The sequence below is a fragment of the Lissotriton vulgaris genome, chromosome 1_1 (assembly GCF_964263255.1).
Source record: "Lissotriton vulgaris chromosome 1_1, aLisVul1.2, whole genome shotgun sequence".
In the NCBI taxonomy this organism is placed as follows: Eukaryota; Metazoa; Chordata; class Amphibia; order Caudata; family Salamandridae; genus Lissotriton; species Lissotriton vulgaris.
Window position 1 is genome coordinate 1,564,020,256 of NC_141685.1, and position 21,403 is coordinate 1,564,041,658.

Consider the following 21,403-nt stretch of genomic DNA (forward strand, 5'->3'; position numbering starts at 1 on the left):
TTGCTTTTGAGTAATTGCTTGGTGGCTGAATGGTCTCTTGCATCTGATCGAGTTTATCCATTTGTAAGTCTGATTGTGAAATGTCTCTGTCTTTCCAGACATGGCCTTTTTTAATTCAGAGCAGATCCTGGTGTTGTGGCTGGGGTCAGTTATGGTGTTTTGTGGCCATTGTTTCCCCATTATGGTTTCCACTTGTGATTTCGTACCACCTTTCTAATCATTTCTTGATCACCCTTATGAAAATACATATCAGCTACTCTAAAGCAGGCTAAATAGTCAGAGTTTTTTGCATCATTAGAATAATACAGTTTAACTATTTCCCCCCTCTCCTTCCCACCCATGAAGAAGCTATAGTATCAGTCAGGGAATGTCCAACAAATTACAGTGATGGTACATTAAGGGCAATGCCAGGTATTATCAGATATGCAAATGACACTGCAGTCATGTTAACAATAACACATTCTTATGGTTCAAACTCAATAATATTTGCTTCCGTTGTCGAATCTTCTTTAATTTGCTGTAGTTGGATCTCTGCCAAGTCCAATTTAATCCTACTATCATGACTCTACCCAGTGCAAATTAATTTACGCCTCACTCCACATTTGGCACACATCCAATGTACATATTCCCACAACCAATACTTACTAGTAGGTAGTCTGGGTTTAATCCAACATCTTGTTAGACTTCTCTTAGCAACCACTAGTTCCAGTTCAGCAACTTTTTCTGCATGTTTGGTTCATTTACTGCCTGGTATCAGGCCTAGTAAACATATTCATTTTGAACATTGCAGGGCTAAGGCAGTCAAGTCCTTCAGCATCCTTACAACCCCCTCCCAGAAGTCTTGGGTCCCTGGGCCTTCCCACCATATGTATATACGTCTCTGTAGCTTGTTTACATTAAGGACAGCTGTCTGGTTTAGAGGAATCCATTCCGTGTAACCAACTTGGAGTGACATAATCCCTGAGTATGCATTTAGAATCTATCAATTTAAATCTTGCACTACGTGACACTTTCATCCAATAACCAAGAATCTAGTTCCAGTCGCTATCCATCTTTGCCTCACCCATACACGTTTCCCACTGCAGCCTCAATGCACCTATACAAGGTGTATTCTTTGGTATACGCAACATGTATAATTTGGTAATTAATTTACCTTCTCCTCCCATGTCTGGGAGGGTTTGATTAAGGCCATGCGTATCTGGTTCTTGTGGAAACCCTGCCCAGGTTTTTCGGATCACCACAGCCAACTCAGCATGTGCTTGGAAACATCCCCTGATAATTCCCATTTAGTACGAAAGGTGGCGTAGCTCATCAGTCGTCTATCTTCATATAGGTCCCCCAGGGTATGTGGAGAGGTATCATTCTCCCCACATCTCAAGAACATCAGTAGTGTGGGACTGATGTCCGTTAGCCATGGTTTTAGATGATTTGAATGTATGTATCTCTCACTTATATCTTTTTTGACCAGCTCCCATTTATCCAATAACGTACGAATGTGTATCAGGAGCGACCCTCTTTTCTTTCTGTGAACCAGTGGTAATGTTATAAGTTCATGTTTAACAATTCTCATCCGCATATCCACTGCAGGATGATTGTACTGATCCATAAACCACTCAACCACATGCTGCAAGTGTGAGGCCTGATAATAGCTCCAAAAGTGTAGGGCCTGCAACCCTTCACCATCTCAGGGAAACTGCAGCACCTTCAGACTGATAAGTATTTTTCCTGTGCTCCAATATATTCATCTAACAAGCATCTGGTAACCACATTGGCATATGCTGCAGGGCATACTAAGCACAATTCGCCCCTTAAGGGACAAGGGAAACTTTAACCACCGGTGAGCACCGCGCTTTACATCAGCCAGCAAGCCCTCTACACTGGTGTCATATATTGCAGATATGTTGAAGCTCAGATAAACTCCCAATTATTTAATGGGTGTCCTCTGTAGGAAACGTTTACAGGATCTAGCAGAGTCAGCAAAATGTCATCGGCATACAGGGAAACAATCTCATGTCTATTACCCACTAGCACGCCCTCTCCTCCTTGTTGAGATCGTAACAGTCGCGCCAGAGGCTCAATGACTAAGGCGAAAATCAGTGGTGACAGGGGCATCCCTGCCTGGTCCCCCGCTCCACCGGCCAACTGTCTGACAGTCTATTGTCTACCTTCACCCTGGGCTTACTTTCAGTATAAAGTAGCTGTATCCATTTGAAGTAGGCATTTCCCAGTCCATAACGTCTTATCGCACAAGTCGTAAACTGCCAGTCAACAGTGTGGAATGCCTTATGTGCATCTAAACTAGCGAGTGCACAAGGAACCCCTACTTTCTGGATCTGCTCTATTACAAGGTATTCCTTCTGTATATTAGTGGTGGTAGTGCGGTCTCCCACAAATCCTGCCCGATTAGGGTGCATCAAATCCCATGCCACTTTAGTTAAAAGATGGGCCAAGGTTTTCCCTAATATTTTTGTACCTACATTAATCATAGATAATGGACGGTATGATTCACATTTAGACATATCCCTCCCTGGCTTAGGCAGAGTTATGATATACGTTCTCTCAGTGTAGCAGGTAATACCCACTGTACAAATGACTCTTGGTACATGGAAAGTAATGATGTATACAACACGCTTGCATACTCCTTATAAAACTCAACCATTAAGCAATTGTTCCCTGGTGTCTTCCCTGTACTTGTTTGTTTGATAGCCACTGCATTTAATATTTCCCTCATCTCTTTATCTGCCACTTGTAGCTGCGTCTCATCCCGGAGGGCTGTCAGAACCACTTCATCACACCCATTCTGTTGCATATACAGAGCAGAGTAGAACTCTGTGAAATGGTGTAATATGTCTTCATGTGTGGTGATGGTCGCTCCTTGTGCATCTTTGACTGTAACAACCGAATTTCCTCCCCATTCTCTATTGACCAACCACGCCGATAACCGACCCGGTGTGTCACCTTCCTCATATTGAATCTTCGAGTATGACTTATAATCATGATGACTTAGGACTCCACTTGCTGTATCAAGTTCCCCTTGCAATCTACATCACTCTTCCCATATCATGTCCGTATGTGATGCCTGTGGGTCAATATCCCCAATTTGTTGTTTCAAATGCGTTACTGTGTGCATTTAAGGACAGACGTACCCCATATGTGATGGCTATGCACTTACCCCTGACAGTCACCTTAAATTCCTCCCAGACAGTTTCAGCTGAAGTAACCAAGCCTGGGTTAGTGGTGAAGAATTCGCACACTGCTTCTCAAATCACCTCTCTGTAGGCCTGATCCTGTAGTGCACATGCCTGGAAGTTCCAGTGCGGTATTGGGGCCACATATGCATGTCCCCACATCGTAGCTACCAAAGGGGCACGATCTGATAATGTACGGTTCTAGATATTGAGGCATCCCAAACAAACTCAGTTGCCTGTCTCTGTGTATTAACATATAATCAATCCTGGAGAATGTACCATGTGGCGGGGAATAAAAGGAGTATCCCCATAATCTGACCATGTACTGCTCTCCAAAATTCTATTATGTTTAACTTGTTCATGCTCTCTTAAAGTGTCCTAGATGCCCTGCCCCAACGGTCGTGCCACTAGCCGAGAACTACCAAGCTCCCTGTCCTACACACAGTTATAATCCCCCATCCATATAATGTCATAGTGTGCATAAGGTGTCAAAATATGTGTCAGCTCTTCAAAGAAATCAGGAGCATCTATTTTGGGAGCATATGATGTGAGAAGCACTGTAGGGGTACCCCCAATCTCTCCTACCACTGCCACATATCGTCTACCTGCTGGTTTCAGATCCGTGTCTGCATGGAGTGGGACACTGCTATACACCCACAATAATACCCCTCTTGCTGAGGAAGAGAAGCTCACATACTATAATCTGCCTCCCCATTTGGTCCTCATTTTCTCAGTATCCTGAGGCATTCAGTGCGTCCCCGGTGGCATTATTATTTTAGCTGTTTTCTGCGATCGTAAGGCCATATTCTCTGGCACTTGGTAGGATTCTGTATCCTTTTAACATTCCATGATATATTTGTCACCTCCATGCCTATTTATAGTAAGCATCTCATTTGCATATATCATTTCTGAAATCAAAAAATGCTTCTCTGACTGCAGTCACCCCTTCTCAATGGGTGTATGAAAAACATGGTTCTCCCGCCCCCTCCCGTGTGGCCTATCCTAACTTGGCCTCCACAATCAACACAATGGGTGTCTATCCCCTCTCTTAATAAAACAAATATTCTTTTGAGATATAGTGTGATGCATCCCAGGATTCCAGATGCAGGACCTCCCAAGTGCAACTGCGCCATAGGTAACAGGCATTCTAGGAGTGAAATATATGCCTTTCCTATCCTTGCTTCGGCCAACACACACATTATTCTCAATCGTTTATACCAACCCCCCCTCCCCGGTAGTCTACGGTGATGCCAGCACTCCCACTCATTATCGATCTTCATCAAACGTAAAACTGAATCAATTTTTACGACCATTGTACATCAATGGCTTTCTAAGAACTGCATAGATTCCTTAGGTTGTTCAAAGAAATATCTTTTCCCTTGCCAATCGACTCTTAAGTGTGCTGGAGGTGGCAAAGCATGGTCCCACTCTTTATCTCTCAGCTTCCGTTTAAATTCTACAAAGGAGTTATGTTTTTTTGGTAGCCATGTCATAGTACTGGTAAAAAGATGTCCTAATACCATTGTATCCTACCTCCCCCTATGTTTGGGCTCTGTTAGTATAAACACTTTGTCTCTATATCTTAGCATGCGTGCATTGACCATGCATGGGAGTGCACCAGGGTGGGCCTACCACCAAGTATCCATATATGCGCTGTCCATGTGTAGCTTTCCTTCCACATTGGGTCCTGGCCGGACTTCAGGGAGCCGTCCTTCTAGAATCAGTTCCATAGGTACACTTTCCGTGCCTTCCAGCAATCCAAGAATACGCACGATTGCTTTGAGACCTGTCCTCCAAATCATCTAGCTTTGTTTCCTGTTGCTGTATGCATTGCTTCTGGTCTCTCCATTGACTGGCGTGTGTGCCCAAAAGTTCCTATGTGCCATTGGCCCTCATGCCTAAATTCTTAACTCTGTGTCGTAGTTTATCCCTGTCCTGGTGCAGCAACGTCACTGTTAATGCTACTCCATCAATTTTCTCAGTTTTGGCTTTATTTCCTTCCAGAATCAATTTTTTAATTTCTAAGTTAGATGGTCAAGTTACCTTTTCCTCCGTGCCAGTGACACCAATGGCCCGCTTCGTGCCATTCTAACTATACTGTCCTCGATAGTGTTGTGGGACTTTGAGGCAGTACTCAGGCACCCCTTAGGGTTTGGTGGCATTTGAGCAGAGAGAGATTCTATTTAACAGTCACCCAAGATGCAATCTAATCCTGGTCTGGCCCAGATCCCCTAGTCGTTAGTCAGTTCTGGACTTTTTTCCTGCCTGCAGTGCGTAACACACACTAGGCCTCTCCAGCTGTTTTTCAATAGGTTCTCCTCAGTACATCTACAAGAGCTTTGTCATCTTCTCACCACTGCATAAAAGAAGGACCTATAGTGAAAAGTAGAAGAGAATGCAGAGTGATGAATTGTTGTTCAGTTCATCCTCCCCCACCAACAGCTCCACCCAGCCGTCCAGTTGCCCCTGCAATCCCCTAGGTCAAGCGCTCCCCAAGACAGCTGTGTAGACCTGATGCAAGTGGCCCCCCTGCGCATGCCTCACAGTGCTCTGGTTATTATTATAGACACCATGCACAAGGCGGCAGCAGTGCCATGTTTGCCACACCAGCAGCTCTAGGGGCCCAGCACTTCACACTAGCTCAAGCATGCTTCTTTAAATAGGTGCTGAGGGTGAGTTATAGCACATCCACAAGTAGAGGAGGGACCGGGTTACACTTACACCCCTTTGATGCTGGAGCTTCTCTGCCAATCCCTGGCTCAGCCCACGGGCTCCACATCTCTGATCAGGTCCACAAGCACCTCCTGTACGATCCTTGGTGATGGGGCCACACACCAACACCACTCCTCTGCACCTCCAGATACAATTGCAGACAGTCCCACTCTCCAGTCAGTCTCCCAGCTTTGTTGCCACCCTGATATTGTCTTCAGTTCCAGGCCGGCTCCTCCCGTCTCTGCACTCCGATTGTCTGGGTCAACAGGCCCGTCAGACCACACTCGGTCACTCCTCTAAAATGACGCAGCATAAGCTCCCGCTTCGCACCAGTATATAGGCCGGGTGGGGGCCTCCAGATTATGCCTCCCTTATGTCAAGAGCAGCCTGTGGATCCGAGGAGGGCTTCACAGATTGCTGGTTGCCGGAGCTCCAATCAAGCACGTCCACTCAGTCGGCCATTTTATCTCTGCCCCCCTCAATAGGCGGAGTTAAGCAAAATGTTCAAATATCGAACAAAAGTTCTCTTCATTTTGTGTCTGTTTCAATGAGCCAGGGTGATAGACACCAGGCTAGGCAGTGCTTTTCATTCATTGACGGCTGTAATAGCGTTGCATAAGTCATCTAATGGGCAGATCTGGTGGTTTACAAATGCTTCCACATTGTGGATCTGAGGCAACTTGTTCAAGTTGCCCGGTGGTTAGCCAGCAAATGTTATGGTTCACCAAGGTAGCAGCAGGAATAGAATGTCTTAATCAGTTCTAACCCCTGGAATATGGAAGAGAAAGGACATTACTGCCTCTTTACTTTCCCCAATGTCCCCTCAAGATCTGACCCTAGGCCTGCCGCTTCTTCCTTGGTCTCCACTGCCCTTAACCCCGCTCCAAGAAATTGCACAATTTTGACCGCATTTAATTGTCACAGGTTGGGATTTATCTGACCCACTTCTCAGACCACACTGTTCACGCCACCATGGCAGTGCTGTAGATCACAGACTAATTCATCTGCAGTCATGACTGGTCATAGGGGAATTTTGCCTAATGTTGCAGTTGATCACGAGACGTCCGGCCAAAACTGGGGTGTCAGGTCATTCCAATTCCACTTCTATAGCTCTTGCAGGCCTTTCTGAGACCTTCATCCCACATGAACCTTTTGTCAGTCATCTTCTGATGGAGCCCATCTCTGACAGTCTCCTCACTCTGTAGCAGTGGCCATCTTGCCAGGTCGTGGCCTATTGCATCTTTCTTGTTAAATTTCTCACATCCACTACATTCGCATTCCTCCAGTCCACCTCCAAGCAGTTGAACATGGTGTTTCCTTTATTTCTCTGTTTTCCGGGCATATATTTACTGCCAGCAGTGCCAGGATGGAGACAGATTCAGGTGGGCCACCGAGAGCTCTGGTTATTGCAACCTACTTTGTGCACTGGGGTTTAAGGACCCTTCCCTTTCTTTCCAGCCTGGACAAGTTCAAACTTTAAAACAACTGAGGATTTGATAGATGCAGTAGGTGCAGGAAACTCTTTCCTTTTCACATTCATATTGTAAAAAATTTAACTAGTTTGATAATATATTTTTTTACATTGACTAACAATTTTTTTCAAAATGTATCCCAAAGATGTCAGTCTATTATATAATTACTTGTTATATAATATGTGAGCAGTCAGTTAGTCCAAAACTTAATTTTGGTTACCAATGTAACTATAAAAGTACATCAAAAGCACATGATTCAAATAAAGCTTAAATCAAGCCATATACAAAATAAAAAACGTTAACACGTTCAACACACTAATTCATAACTGAGTGGGAGAGAAAACTATATCCAGCCACATGTAATGGTACTTTCTCTCCTGCATTGTAAAATCAAATAACGTGCAAGTGCAAGTTAAAACGGTTACATAGATCAGCATTTCAATTACTAAGAATCATTCAAGGACCGGCACTACTCAGTCTGCGATGATTTGCTATTCTTCTGCGTCACTGCGGGATTTGCGGGGCCATTTCAGCTCCTGCCGCTCCGTTTTTCCTGGGCGGTTTAGGGGCAAACGTTGCTGCCCGTCCTGCGGCTGGAGGCCTGCCTTGTCTTGTGCTACTGTGCCACGTCTGGTAACTGCTGATGCGAGGCATCTTTGCATGCTGTTGAACACAAGGTCGGTGGGTCGTCATGCCTTGCATATTCATGATCTTTTGGTCAGGGAAAATCCTCTGTGCCTGCTTCTGACGGAAACCTGGCTCGGAGAGGCTTCCCACCCGGATGTCTTCGCCGCCATTCCGCCGGAATATAACATCTTCCGGCAGGACAGAGCGAAGGGGAGGGGAGGGGGAGTAGCCGTGGTGGTGAAAAAGTGCGTCTCCTGCTCAGTACTGCCCTTGATCCCTATTGGGAATGCCGAGTCGCTTGCCTTCATGATCAGATTGTCCCCGGGTCAGGCCCTGAAGGGGCTGTTGATCTATAGACCTCCAGGTCCTGTGGGCTCCTTCTTTGAGGATCTACAGACAGTTGTTTCCGAGTTGGCGCTATCCACTCAGCACTGCATTGTGGCTGGCAACTTCAATTTCCATCTGGATGTGGCGGATGACCCTGATGCGGCCAAATTGATGGATGTTACTTCTCCGCTTGGTCTCATTCCCTACGTATCAGGGCCAACACATGAGAAGGGGCATACCCTGGATCAGGTGTTTTCATCTGTTCCGCTCATGGAGGTTGCTACCCTGCAGATGCTCTGGACCGATCACTGGTTGATCAGCTTTGTGGTGCTGGAATGCGAGCGTCCGGATTACAGAGCGCCCACCTTGCTTAAACCGGCCTCGAGAGCGCTTCATAGAGTTACTCCTGACTTGCTCGAGCAGGCACTGCTGAAACACCCCTGTCCTCTCTCGGGTGACCTGGATAGTGACACAGAGACCCTGCAGTGTTGGCTTACCGATCGGTTGGAAGAGCTCGCTCCCAAGGTTGTCCCTCGGTCCACGGTGGCTCGGCATTCTGCCCCGTGGTTTACGGAGGCGCTCCGTGTGGCTCGTAGGCAGTGCAAGGTGGCCGAGAGGGCCTGGCGCCTTGCGTACGATGGGGAGGCTAAACTTGCCTACACGGCGGCGTTGAAGGCTTACCATCGGGACATTCTCGGTGCCAAGAGGGTTTATCTGGCTAGGAGGATAGAGGCATCTGCGAACTCCTGTAAGGAGATCTTTAATATTGTGAAGGAGTTTACGATCCCCAGCTCCCATCCGCCCCCTCCAGCTTCGGCGGATGCTTGGGCCTGTGATCTCGCTGGTTTCTTCACAAATAAGATCAAGGCCATTCAGGCCACCTTCGTGGAGGAACCGGATGGAGGGAGTGGTGAGAGGCTGGACTTTGGACTGCCGCAGACTTCGGTGGCAGTGCTGTCCGACTTCCCCACTGTTACCAGCGAGGCCTCTCTTATGCTGTTGGCCAACCTCAAATCTGGCTCGCCACTCGACCCCTGCCCCGCCAAATTTTTGGCCGGGATGGCGGCAGTGGTGAATCCTCTAGTTAACCCTATCCTCAATGCCTCCCTGAGGGAGGGGCGGGTCCCTAGCTCTTGGAAAAGAGCGATGGTGATCCCCCTCCTAAAAAAACCAGGCCTTGACACCGAAGTCCTGGCGAACTACAGGCCTATCTCGCTGTTACCAGCACTAGCGAAGCTCACGGAGAAACATGCGCATGGCGCTCTTTCTAGTTTTTTGGAAGCCAATAATCTGCTCCATCCATCTCAATCGGGCTTCCGACCTAATTTTAGTACGGAAACAGCTCTGATTGAGGTGACTGAGATCATCAGGGAGACTCTTGATGCCGGCGGCAGGGCCATGCTGGTCATGTTAGATCTCTCGGCGGCTTTCGACACCGTCCCCCACAAGACGCTTCTAACCAGGCTTTATGACATCGGCCTGAGGGGGACGGTGCTGAGGTGGTTTACTTCTTTTCTGGAAGGCCGCCGCCAGACGGTCTGGGTCTCCCAGAGCTCCGCCGAGATGCCGCCATTGGGAGTTGGGGTTCCACAGGGTTCTGTGTTGAGCCCCACATTATTTAACATCTTTATGTCCCCTCTGGCGGCCTTGGTAGAGGCGTATGGGGCCCAGATCGTCTCCTATGCCGACGACACGCACCTCCTCTTCACATGCGGGAAAGATCAAGAGTTTGTGGGAGAGAGAATCCGGGACTGCCTTGCGCTGGTCTTCGACTGGTTCCAGCGGAACGGTCTGAGGGCCAACTCAGGAAAGTCTGAGATTTTATTTTTTGGTTGCGTTGCCGATCCTGATTGGCAGCATTGGTGGCCGTCCGACATGAGTCCTCCTGTACAGTCCTCAGTGGTGGCCAAAAACCTGGGCGTCAAGCTAGACAATCAGCTGTCGCTCCGCACTCACATCCTTGGCCTGGCCGGCACTTGCTACGGATTATTGAAAATGCTCCGCAAATTTTTGCCTCTGCTATCTGAGGAGCATAGGAGGATTACAGTGCAGGCTCTAGTCGGTTCGAGGCTAGATTATGCCAATGCTCTTTTTCTTGGCCTTCCTGACTACCTGGTCCAGCGCCTTCAGGTGGTGCAGAACTCTGCCGCCCGGGCGATCTTTGGTCTAGGGAGACGAGCTCGAGCGTCTGGGTTGCTCCAGTCGCTCCATTGGCTCCCCATTAGGAAGAGGATCCAGTTTAAATCCTTGACCCTGATGCACAAAGCTCTGCATGGTTCAGGAGCGGGATACCTGCAGAGGAGACTGACTTTTTATCGTCCGGCTCGTTCCCTCCGTTCGGAAGCTCTTTGCAGAGCGGTGGTTCCACGGGTGAGGAAGGCCCGTGCGGGAGGGCGGTCTTTTGGCTACAGAGCCCCCCAGCTTTGGAATTTGCTTCCATTTTCTCTGCGGAATACTGTTAATTTGCTCCAGTTTAGGAGGGGCCTGAAGACCTGGCTTTTTAACTCTTAGTCTGTTTTTAACTGCCCATTGTCTTTTTTCTGTTCTGTTCTGTTTGCCTGTTTTTAGCTGTGTTGTGTTATTTCAATATGAGTTGAGGGTGGAAAGCGTCGGGACACTCCCTGTGAGTAGCTGCACGCTATACAAAAGCTCAATAACATAACATAACATAACATAACATAAAATAGGTTGCACCATTGCTTTTAAAATAGCATCAATTTTCTTCTATTAGTAGCGCAAAAATGAACAGATGTTATACAGTTAGATGGGGGTCAAGCTGTTGCAAACAGACCAAAGCAGCCCCGGATGTTCTGATGCCCTTGGCCCTGATAATTGGAATGAAAACCTTTTTTAGTAAAAGAACGTCAAGTCTATATGTTTTGTTAATATACCAATAAAAACTTTAAAAAAAAAAACTGGCTGCAAAAAGTAAATGATTTTAGATGGGTTAAAATGGCAAAAAAGCCCTGGTGCATTCTCACAAAACCCAATCTAAAACGAGTGAGTAACACGTGCTGTTGATCCATTCCAGATACGGCTCCAAGGCATTAGTGCTACAGAGTACAACATACTCCCCTACAGAGGGTTTGGGGAATTTACAGTTATCTCTGAGGTAGCACTTCTTTGATTTATGTGTACCCAATTCGTATCAGTTCTGGTCATGATATCAGGCTTGGAAAAGACGAGCGGCCTTCCAAGACTCGTCAGCCCCGTCTTTATGTACCACAGGAGCAGGGGCACCAGTTTAACAGTGTCTTCGCCATTTGGGGAGAGGAGTTGGCCTAACGACTAGAGCGGTCAACCTCGAATCTGGGGAACTGGATTCGAGTCTCGGCAATGTGCACATCCTGTGATTCTGGGCAAATCACTTAATCTCCCTGTGCCTAACAAAAATGAATGTGTACTCATGTAATGCAACAGGTGCTATGTAAAGCGCTCTGATACCGGATTTGGGTCAGGTTTTCGCTGTAAAAAAACAAAAAAAAGCTCGTGGTGCAGAATATACGTGGAGAATGCAGGCGGAACACCCAATCGTCGCCTAAGCACCCTTTTTTGTTCACTCTGAAAAGGGTTTGTGTTGATGTGCCTCCAAATGCCTGACCCATAAATCAAGATTGGTAGTCATTTAATTCTATAGACCTCGAGCAAAGCGGCAACAGGTTTTTTACCAATGCATTTGGCAAGATTAAAAAATACCCTGCCAAGCTATTAACTTTCTGGCGGACTTTGGAAGTACGAGGGGCCCAGTTACCCCTTGCATTAAAGACAACACTCAGGTATGAAAAATTCCGGTGTGAGGGCAATGGGATGGCCTTGTAATGAAATACTCTGCACCTTAGTTTGCCTAAGATCTCAGGCCAAAATAAATGTTTTAGATTGGTTTGTGGCAAATCTTAGTGAGCCCATAAAGATGACAATTTTTTGTACTAGGATGTTAAGACCATTGGGGGTTCACAATAGTAGGACTGCATTGTCCACATGCAATAGAACAGAAACCTTTTTCCTCCCAACAGAGGGATAATAATAATAATAATAATACTTTATTGTATAGTTAGTAAAAACCATTACAAAGTATAAATACGACATAATACTAAAACACAGAAAGTTTACACTGCTCTGCGAATGATAAAAAGTTATTAAGATAAAAAAGTCTTTCAAATTTGAATATTAACATGTTCCAGATTCAAGACTTTATCAGTATTCTTTGCTTTTTCTCAAAAATGTCAATGAATTTGACTGCCCTGCAAATGAGTTGCGGATCTACTGAGCATAAAATTTGTATGATCGCAGACCGGCAGGTACGTATTCCATATTCCTTAAACTTGGTTTTTAACCCACTCCGGCGTTCCTGGATCAGAGCCGGGCAAATACAAATCAGATGGATAAAGTCTTGTCTTCCTGCGCCACATAAACCGCATCCGTCACATTCTTGGGACTTCCACTTTGGTGTCTCGGCATTTGTTGGAAAGTTACCCAGCCTTAAATTGAGGTGTTTACGTTTGATGAAAGGCGAGAAAGCAAGGTCTAGGTAGGCTGCCGGTACTAATTTTTTATAAGATTGAATTGTCATCCAGGCATGGGACTGACGACTGAAGGTTATTTTATCGTCGAGCAACGAATGCCTGTTGGCAGCCTTCTTTACCAACTGTTTAAAGGAAAGTACTGGAAGCTTGGATTCCCAGAGAACAGCCAACTCAGTTGATTCTAATGACAGTTTAAGGTATTTGGCGTAGTGAGAATTGGGACTTTTGCTAATTATTTCCCACATAGCACGATAGACCGCTATCTCTTGATTCATCCAGACATTGTACCAAAATTTTATGGTCTCGTACTTTTTCAGCAGCATTTGGGATTGCAGACGAAATTCAAGCCTTACTTGTGCGGGTGATGCGTTTCATGGTAATGCAAATACTCGCTTGTAGATTTTCATTTGTGCGTTGTCCAGAAGTTGTGCACTCTTGCCATGATGTAATACGCTCCCATAAGCTATTGTTGGGAGTAACTTAGCTTTCATTATTGTTAGCAAGGGGGAGACCAAGGGACCTTTAAGTTTGGTCGCTAGGGTACTAAAGGCATGCAATAGTATTGTGCCCTTCTTTTCCATGCTAATAAATTGCATGCTGAAATCGAGACGCTTGTCCAGTAGTATCCCGAGATACTTGTAACTTCCAAACACTCCTAGTTTAACATTGTCTATTGAGAAGGTTGGTGGCACTTTGTGTCGTCGGGTTATAACCATGATTTTTGTTTTTGTGCTGTTTATTTCTAGCAAGTTCTGTTTTGTATAGCGAGTCAATTCGTTTAGAAGACGTTGCAAGCCTATTCTTGTCTGGCTTAATAGGACCACATCGTCGGCATAGGATAGGTGTGTTACACGGAGATTACCTAGCCGCGGCGAATGAGCATTAGTCCGGTCAAGGCTTACTGTTAGGTCGGCCATGAATAAATTAAAGAGGTGGGGGGCCAAAACACAGCCTTGCTTTAGTCCATCAGAGGTGTTGATCTTCCGGGTTAGCCTCTGTCCATTGTCAATCTTTACCTGCATCCAGGTGTTACTGTACAGGTCGATGATCGGCGTTAGGATTGAGTCTGGCAGGCCCTGCTGCTTCAATTTAGTCCATAGTAATTTTCTGTTGACACGGTCGAAGGCCGCCTTAAAGTCAATGAAACAGGTGTAAAGTTCCTGATGGTTTTGGAGGCTTTTTCAACCAATCAAACATAATGCCATTGCATTTGCCATGGTGCCTGTTCCACGACGAAACCCTGTCTGATTTAACGGGATTTTGCTGTTCATATCCGACCATTGTGCTAGATCGGCTAGCACCAGGGATGCGTAGTATTTAGCTTCCGCATCGATCAGGGCTATTAAGCGATAATTGATTGGATTTTTGCGGTCTCCGCCTTTATAAATGGGATTGATGATGGCACCCCTCCAGCTTTCCGGGACCCGACCTGAGTCGCTAATTGACCGAAACAAGAGATTAAATTTGCATGCCCAGAACTTGGGGTCCTCTTTATAGATTGCCTGCGGGATGCTGTTTGGCCCCGGTGCACTCTCTTGCTTGCCTTTCTTGATTATTAGTAATATTCGGCGATCGTCATCTGTCCACATTGGTTGACCCATATCTTCCTGGCGGTAGATCATGCCATTGGTGCTAGAAACAGCCATGCTTTCCTGGTCCATTGCTCTTGATGTTTCAGATGCCGTTATTGACGTTATAATCTGGTGTGCCGATGGTTTTGTCGAGAATGTGTCGACTATGTGTTGGGCCCAATCGTTTTCATTGATGCATGTCATACTTATAGGTTGTGCTGTTGTATTAATGGAATTGACTTGCATCCAGAAAGCCCTGGAGTCTGATATTTTTATGTTATGTAACAATTTAGCCCAGAAATCATTGGCTTTGTTCCTTTTTTCCATCCATACCAGCTTTTTGTATTGTTTCCTTATCGATCGGACTTCTTGCCAGAGGCTTGGTTTTATCTTTGTACCTTGTGCCCGTCTTGTGAGCTTCCGAAGATGTTTCTTCATAGAAAGTGTAGTTTTTGTGAGTTTGGTATCGGACATAGGATAGGTCTCCCTTTTAGCATTGCTACTGGACCTCGGTAACTTTACCAGGAAGTCAGACGAGGTTTCTGAGCATAAGTCTTTCTCTGCGATGGATGTTTTAAATAATTTCTTAGCGTCCAACGCTATTTGAGGCAGTGTGTTGCTCGTCCACTTTAACCGCTTCAGGTTAATTGTAGAAATTATGCCTGGTATGGTTGGCGCCTTTACGTACCTAGAAGAATTCAGTTTCATCTCGATATGTTGCATTGAATGATCACTGTCTAGTGAGCAGATTATTTGGAATTTTTTAATTAGACTCAGCAGGGGTAATGTTACCAATGTATAATCCAAAATGGAACTTGTATTATGGCCTATATAGGTTGCGGCAGGGGGTTTGTCGTGAATAGCTCTACCGTTTATTACCTGTAGGCCAAGGCGTTCACAGTCCCACATCAGCTGCCTACCCACTTTATCTTTCTTCATGACCGATACAATCTCCTGAGGTTCAACGTCCCACATTTCGTTTGCTACTGAGATGCTTTCCTCATCTTCCGGTTGATGTAAAAGGTTGGTGTTGAAATCACCCGTAACGATAATCTCCCAGCTTGGTTGTTCAAGGCGGGTGTTGGTTACAACATTAACAACACGCTGGAAGAGTTCTTTTTTGGATGATTTTTTCGGGTGGGCGTATAAATTAGTTAGGATGATTGTTCTCGTCTTGCCTTTTGTTGTGCTCTCCAGTTTAATGATTTGCATATCTGCTGCTGATACAGCCATTTGCGAGGCGTTGATCTTCAGTGCAGTGGATACATATATTGAAAGTCCCCCCCTTGCGCGCCCATAGCGCTGGGGACGCGTCGCACTTTCATGGAAACATAGTCTTCCTGGTAAGTCAATTGGTTCTATTGTCCACGTTTCCTGAAGTGCTATGATCTCATAGTGGTCCCAGGTAGCTGTTTTTCTACTATGGTTTAAGATGTTTTTCGCTCCCGCGATGTTCCAGGAGAGTAACTTTATTAGGATTTCTTTGGTCTTGCCTGCCTCGCAGTGGGTTCAGTTACCATTAATGCCCAGTGCCTGTCTCTGGTGATTGTTGATGGGAGTTTCCGCCCCCCTGGCACCCTGTAGTCCTGAATGAGTGGTTCGATTTTTGCAGTCAGCTCTTTTGTCAGATGGAGCGCTTTTCCCACATCTTCTTAGCAGGGGTGACGGATAGCGCTTTTTTGTTTCTTCTTTCAGCGTGATTCCCCACTCTTCAAATTTACGCGTTTCAGTAAGAATGCTCTTTTTCCACTTCTACATTCCTCCAGGTGGCACATGTGCCTTCCCTAGCCCCATTGTCCCCTAACGTGATGAATTCAATTGATAATAAATTGGCGGATGTTAGATGGCTTAGGCTTGGGATGGTAGATGTCAGATGGAGAATATTCCCTCGATTTAAAAGATCTTGTGTGCCTTGGGGCTCGTAGTTGGGAATAAAAAGTATCTTTCCTGCTGTGACTGGTTGCATCTCAGTAGGTCGGTCACTGCTAATCTGTACTTTTTCATTTGATGAGGGTTTTGTAGACTTGTGATCCTCGTAATCCTTTGCATTAAGATGGAGATATTGCGCTATTTGATTATACGCATAATTCTGAGTTTGTGTGAGTGGCATACTCGCCATGGCCTTTACTTCCCGGCATGATCGTTTAAAGCCGGCCTGTTCTGGGTGGTGCCCACTGGTTGCAGTGGCAGACCCGGGACATGGTCCTATCCTTTCCACATTTGCGATTTCTGTAGTTTGTTGCATACCATAGTTGCCTGTAAATATCGTGAGTTGTATTTGATCGTGCATATTTCTATCCGCCTTGGTTCTTACTTCCCTATTGATCTTTTGGTTACTTTTCCCTGACGTTTGATTATCGGTCGGTGTAGTGACACTTTTCCCTGCAATTGGGTTATTGCTTGGTATAGTGACTCGAATAGAGGGCACTTTTTGTTTTTTGTCCGTGCCTTTGGCTACAACCCAATTAGGCCCCTGATTGCTTTGTTCTTGTTTGTTGTGTTGCTTGATCCTGTTTGCAGGGAGCCTTGTATCTTCATAAGTGGTGCTCCCTTTTTGACGAGAGATAGACTCAGTATTTTGCGGCTCATCTGGCAGACTATCTGAAGTTTTATTTAGTTGTGTGGTGTTGCTGGGCCCTTGATCCGTGCTCCAGCCAGTGCCACTTACGGCAGTCATTGAACTAAACAAATCAGTGCTACTGGGGTTCCTAGCTCCTGGAATTTTAGCATGAACGACGCCCTCTGTATGCGTAGATTTTTTTGATGTCGTCAGTTGGGTCATGTCCTTAGGGCTTGTGTTTAATAGTATTTGTCCCTCTTCTAGGTTTTTCCAATTTTTATATTCTTTTTCTGTCCCGAGATATGACTGGTATGTCCCCTCTTTAATGTTGGGTTCCTGTTTTAGTGTCCTTTTTCCCTGATTAAAGATAGGAAAAGTAACCAACATCTGCTTATTTGCAGGTGGGCAATTTGGCAGCTGATTTCTGTTTTTTCTTGCCCGTTTTTTTTTCAGCTTGGTTAGACCTTTCAGGTCGTTTGGATTTCTTACCCCATCTTGGTTTGAATGCTCTATTCCTAATAGTTTGGAACCATTGTTTTGTATGATAAGGGGCGTTGCACCTATTATTTTAGGTTCCTCTATTACATTGTCAGATATCGTTGTTAGTTTGTTTTGTTTGTTTTTTTCCACTGCTGTTTGCCGTGCTGATTCGTGTACTTGGTCTGCATTAATGTTAACTGGATATTCCTTTTGTGTGCTCTTGCAATTTCCGAGGGAAATAAGGTCACATCCGATTGGTATACTGTTGTTACTCTGGTTAGCGTGCTTGCATTCCTGTAGTATGTCTTTAAGAATTGATGGCAAATCCTTTAGTTTTTCCAATATTGGATGGCAGGTGCATGACTGGAATGCTGCCCACGGTCGGATTTGGTCCTTAATGATGTTGGGAATGCTGGCCATGATATCTAACTTTTTGTTTATGTTAGATATGTGTTCCGCCATTGTACTCATTAAATGTATCTGAATGTGGAGTTTATCTGACTGCATATTGAGAGTTTTAATAGAGGTTTCCAATATGCAGCCCAGTGCACTGTGCAATGTAATTATAGATTCCAGGTTTTCGTTAATGTCGTGCCCTATTTCTTGCCGGTGCTGGCCCCCTGTATTGCAATTGAAGAAAAATCCCTGTGGAACTTGCTTTATGGATGTTGTGTCTTTCTGCCGCACTTTAATTTTTTGCCGTATTTCGGGACATGGTTCAGGGTTTTTTGTAGTTGCTACATCGGCACCAGCGGAAACACTTGAGATCTCTATTATTGAAGGTTCCGTTTGTGCATCGACGGCAATCACTTTTGGTAAATCTATTAGTGCATTAATGTCCACTTCCTGGTTCATTCCACTGGATATCTCAACTATGTTATTACTTGGCGACTCCCTGATTGGAGAGTTTTTTGTACGCCAACCGATTGATGTTGCTCCCTGGTCCTCCTTTACGATGATGATTGCTTTGTTGGGGATTTTGAATCCCTCAAAATTGCTTTTGGTTGCTTCCTGGTCCTCCTTTTCGGTGGTGAGTGATTTACTGCGGATTTTCAATCCCTCCAGGTTATTTTCAGTTGTATGGATATCCGAGCAGGCTTTTTGTGTTGTAGTTCTTCCTTTCTTAAGTATAGGTACTTCAGACGCCCGGCAGGGGTTAAACTCCTTTGTCTTTGTCTTGTCTATAGCTTTATTCATTACAGGGGTCATGCGTGAGTCCAGTCTTGGGGTTGAGTGACTGTATGGAGGCACCTTGTATGCTAATTCATACATACTATTGTTGTAACAATCCTCGTTATCAGGTTGGGCCGGGTGACTTCCCGTTATTGTTTGCTCTTGATTTATGGCATTGGTTGATAGTGATAGTGTTACGGAAGTTCTTTCGCCTTTGTTCTCTTTTTTGTTAGGTGTGCTACTTGTTCCGTGTCTTTCATCGTGGCAGTCCGTGGCATTGATTGATCCTGTATGGGTTGTTAATTGTTTCTCTTGTCCTTGCCTTTGAATTAAGTCGTGCTTTTTATTTTCCTTGTGCACTTGGGCTTGAATTTGAAACATATTTTTCTCCAGGGTGGCATCCGTATGCTTGGGTATTTCCTCTATTCCATTGGCCCTATCTACATTGGTGTTTAAGACGCTCAGAGGAGTCCTTGTGTCTATTGGCCTTATATCTACTTTTTTTGGTGACATTGGTTTTTGCAATCCATTTGGTGTTATCGGCATTGCATAAATAGCTGTCATTGGGTCTTTTTCTGGAAAGTAAATTTGCCGGTTGGGTTCATGTTGCTGAAAATTGAGTATACAGGAGGTATTAATGGTGCGGCCGCACTTCCCTCAGCTGGAATAACGGGGGATTTGGTTTTGGCCTTTGCTCTTTTCCTTACATTATTGGGTGGGTTTGTCCGTGTTCTCCCAGACCTCATCCCCTTTTTATCTTTTACCACCTCCGCTTTACTTCCCGCTCCACCTCCCAAGCCTATCTGCCCCCTCTGAGTTTGGGCAGCTGCCGTCAGGGAGATAGCGAGGTGTTGTTGCGGTAGGTGGCGGGATGACTGCTCTCTCTGGTGTTAGGATAGCACTCGTAGCCAATTTTTTTGCCAGGTATGTGATGGTATGCAACGGAGCTCAGTCCCCCAAGCATACACTTTTAACACACTGTTAGACTGACCCAGCAGTTAATTAGCTTTATCAGAAAGAAAAAGAAAAAAAAAAATGCCGGTAGACAGTTTTTTGCCAAGCAGGTAATGGAGCTCTAGCGTGTGCTGTTTAACACTCTGTTTGTGTGCCCCGGCTGTTAATTTGGTTTATCCGGTAGGCCTATCCATAGTTACACGTTTTACAAGAATAATCAGTTACTGGGCTGATATTGCCGATAGCACTGCTGGTACTCACACCTCTCACCCGCGGTGCTAGCTGCCTGCTAGTGTTCTGTAGGTCCGATCTGGTCCTTGTCTCGTGGCTGGGGAACCTGGCCATGCCCAGGAGACACCAGGAGAACTGCTGAGCTGGGTCGGGTCAGGTCCGGTCAGTCCCCGTCAGTTGTACTCGGTAGCCTGATCCCCGACCCCTGACACCGCAGGCTAATCGGCTAATCAGCTGGGCGATGCGGGAGAGCACGGAGCACGCTGGGATGTTGGATAATTTGTTGGAGAGAGCCAAGCCTAGGCCATTGATATACAATAAAAGCAACCAAGGAGCTAGGACGCATCCCTAACATACCCCTTTCCCCCGCCTCAAGCAATCTGTCCACTGACCTGAGGCGCCAAACCTAACTGAAGCAGATAGGTCATAATGCAGTGCTCCCAGTAACTGGACCAAATCACTCTCCACACCTAAGCTTGTCAGAATCTCCCATAACACTGTTGAAGGCGCAAAATAGGTTCATGAAGTCAAGGCCAATTGAGCCCTGCTTAACAACTGTTTATTTGCTAATCAACAGATGTAAATTCAAGCATTGCTCTATGATGTTGAACCCCTCATGGAATCCACACTGCACCTCTGACAGTATGTCAGATTCCCTGACCAAGGCCAGAAGACGTTCCAGGACAACTCTCCCCACCAGCTTAACCGGCAAGTCCAATAATGATATCATCCAGTAGCACCCAGGGGATTGAGGGTTTCCATTTTTAAAGATAGGCTCAATAACAGCAGGTCACCATGATTGTGGGATGCCCATCTCGCTGATAGTATTAAAACAAGTACACAACAGGGAAGCCCATAGGTCTGGAGATGATTTGTACACATCCATGGATACTCCGTCCTGTCCTGAGGCTCTATTTAAAGGTATCTTGGTGATCACTTCCCTAACCTCATCTAAGGTAAATTCTAGGGCTAAAAGTGGGGGCCACATCCTCCTCAGCAGGATAGACTAAAGTCTGAGCCCCATAGAGCACTTTAAAATGGTTGACCCTGGCTTCTTGGCTAATGGTGGTAATGACAGTATTTGATTTTACACCCACTGTATTAAAAATTGCCGCCCCTGCCCAAAAGGCCCTAGAGTCCTTCAGCCTTCAGGCCATGACCAACTTTTCCCATGACTCATTCTGAATATCTTTGCACTTGGACCTTTGGGCAGCCTTATAATCTGCTCTAGACTGTTGAATTGTGTTAGTGTCCCTGGGTCTACCCTTCAGAGCCTAGTGCATACGTGCTGAGGCCTTTTTTGCAGGTTTGGTCAATCCATTTGGCCTCATCAACCCCTGATCTGGTGGGTTTCAGAATTAGGCTGCTAACTATTGAATTGTGCTTGACAAGTTGTTCAGACACTGCCCAATGATCACCAGTAGATGATAAAGCATTCAAGCACCAAAACATTGTTTTTCTAAAAGGGTGCTCAAGTCAGCATTTCTCCAGGCCAGATGCAGGCCCTGGGTCTTGGTTTCTAAAGACTGAGATGTCACACTCTTGTGGCCACCCTCCCTCCTAGGAATACGTAAACCAAAGGTTA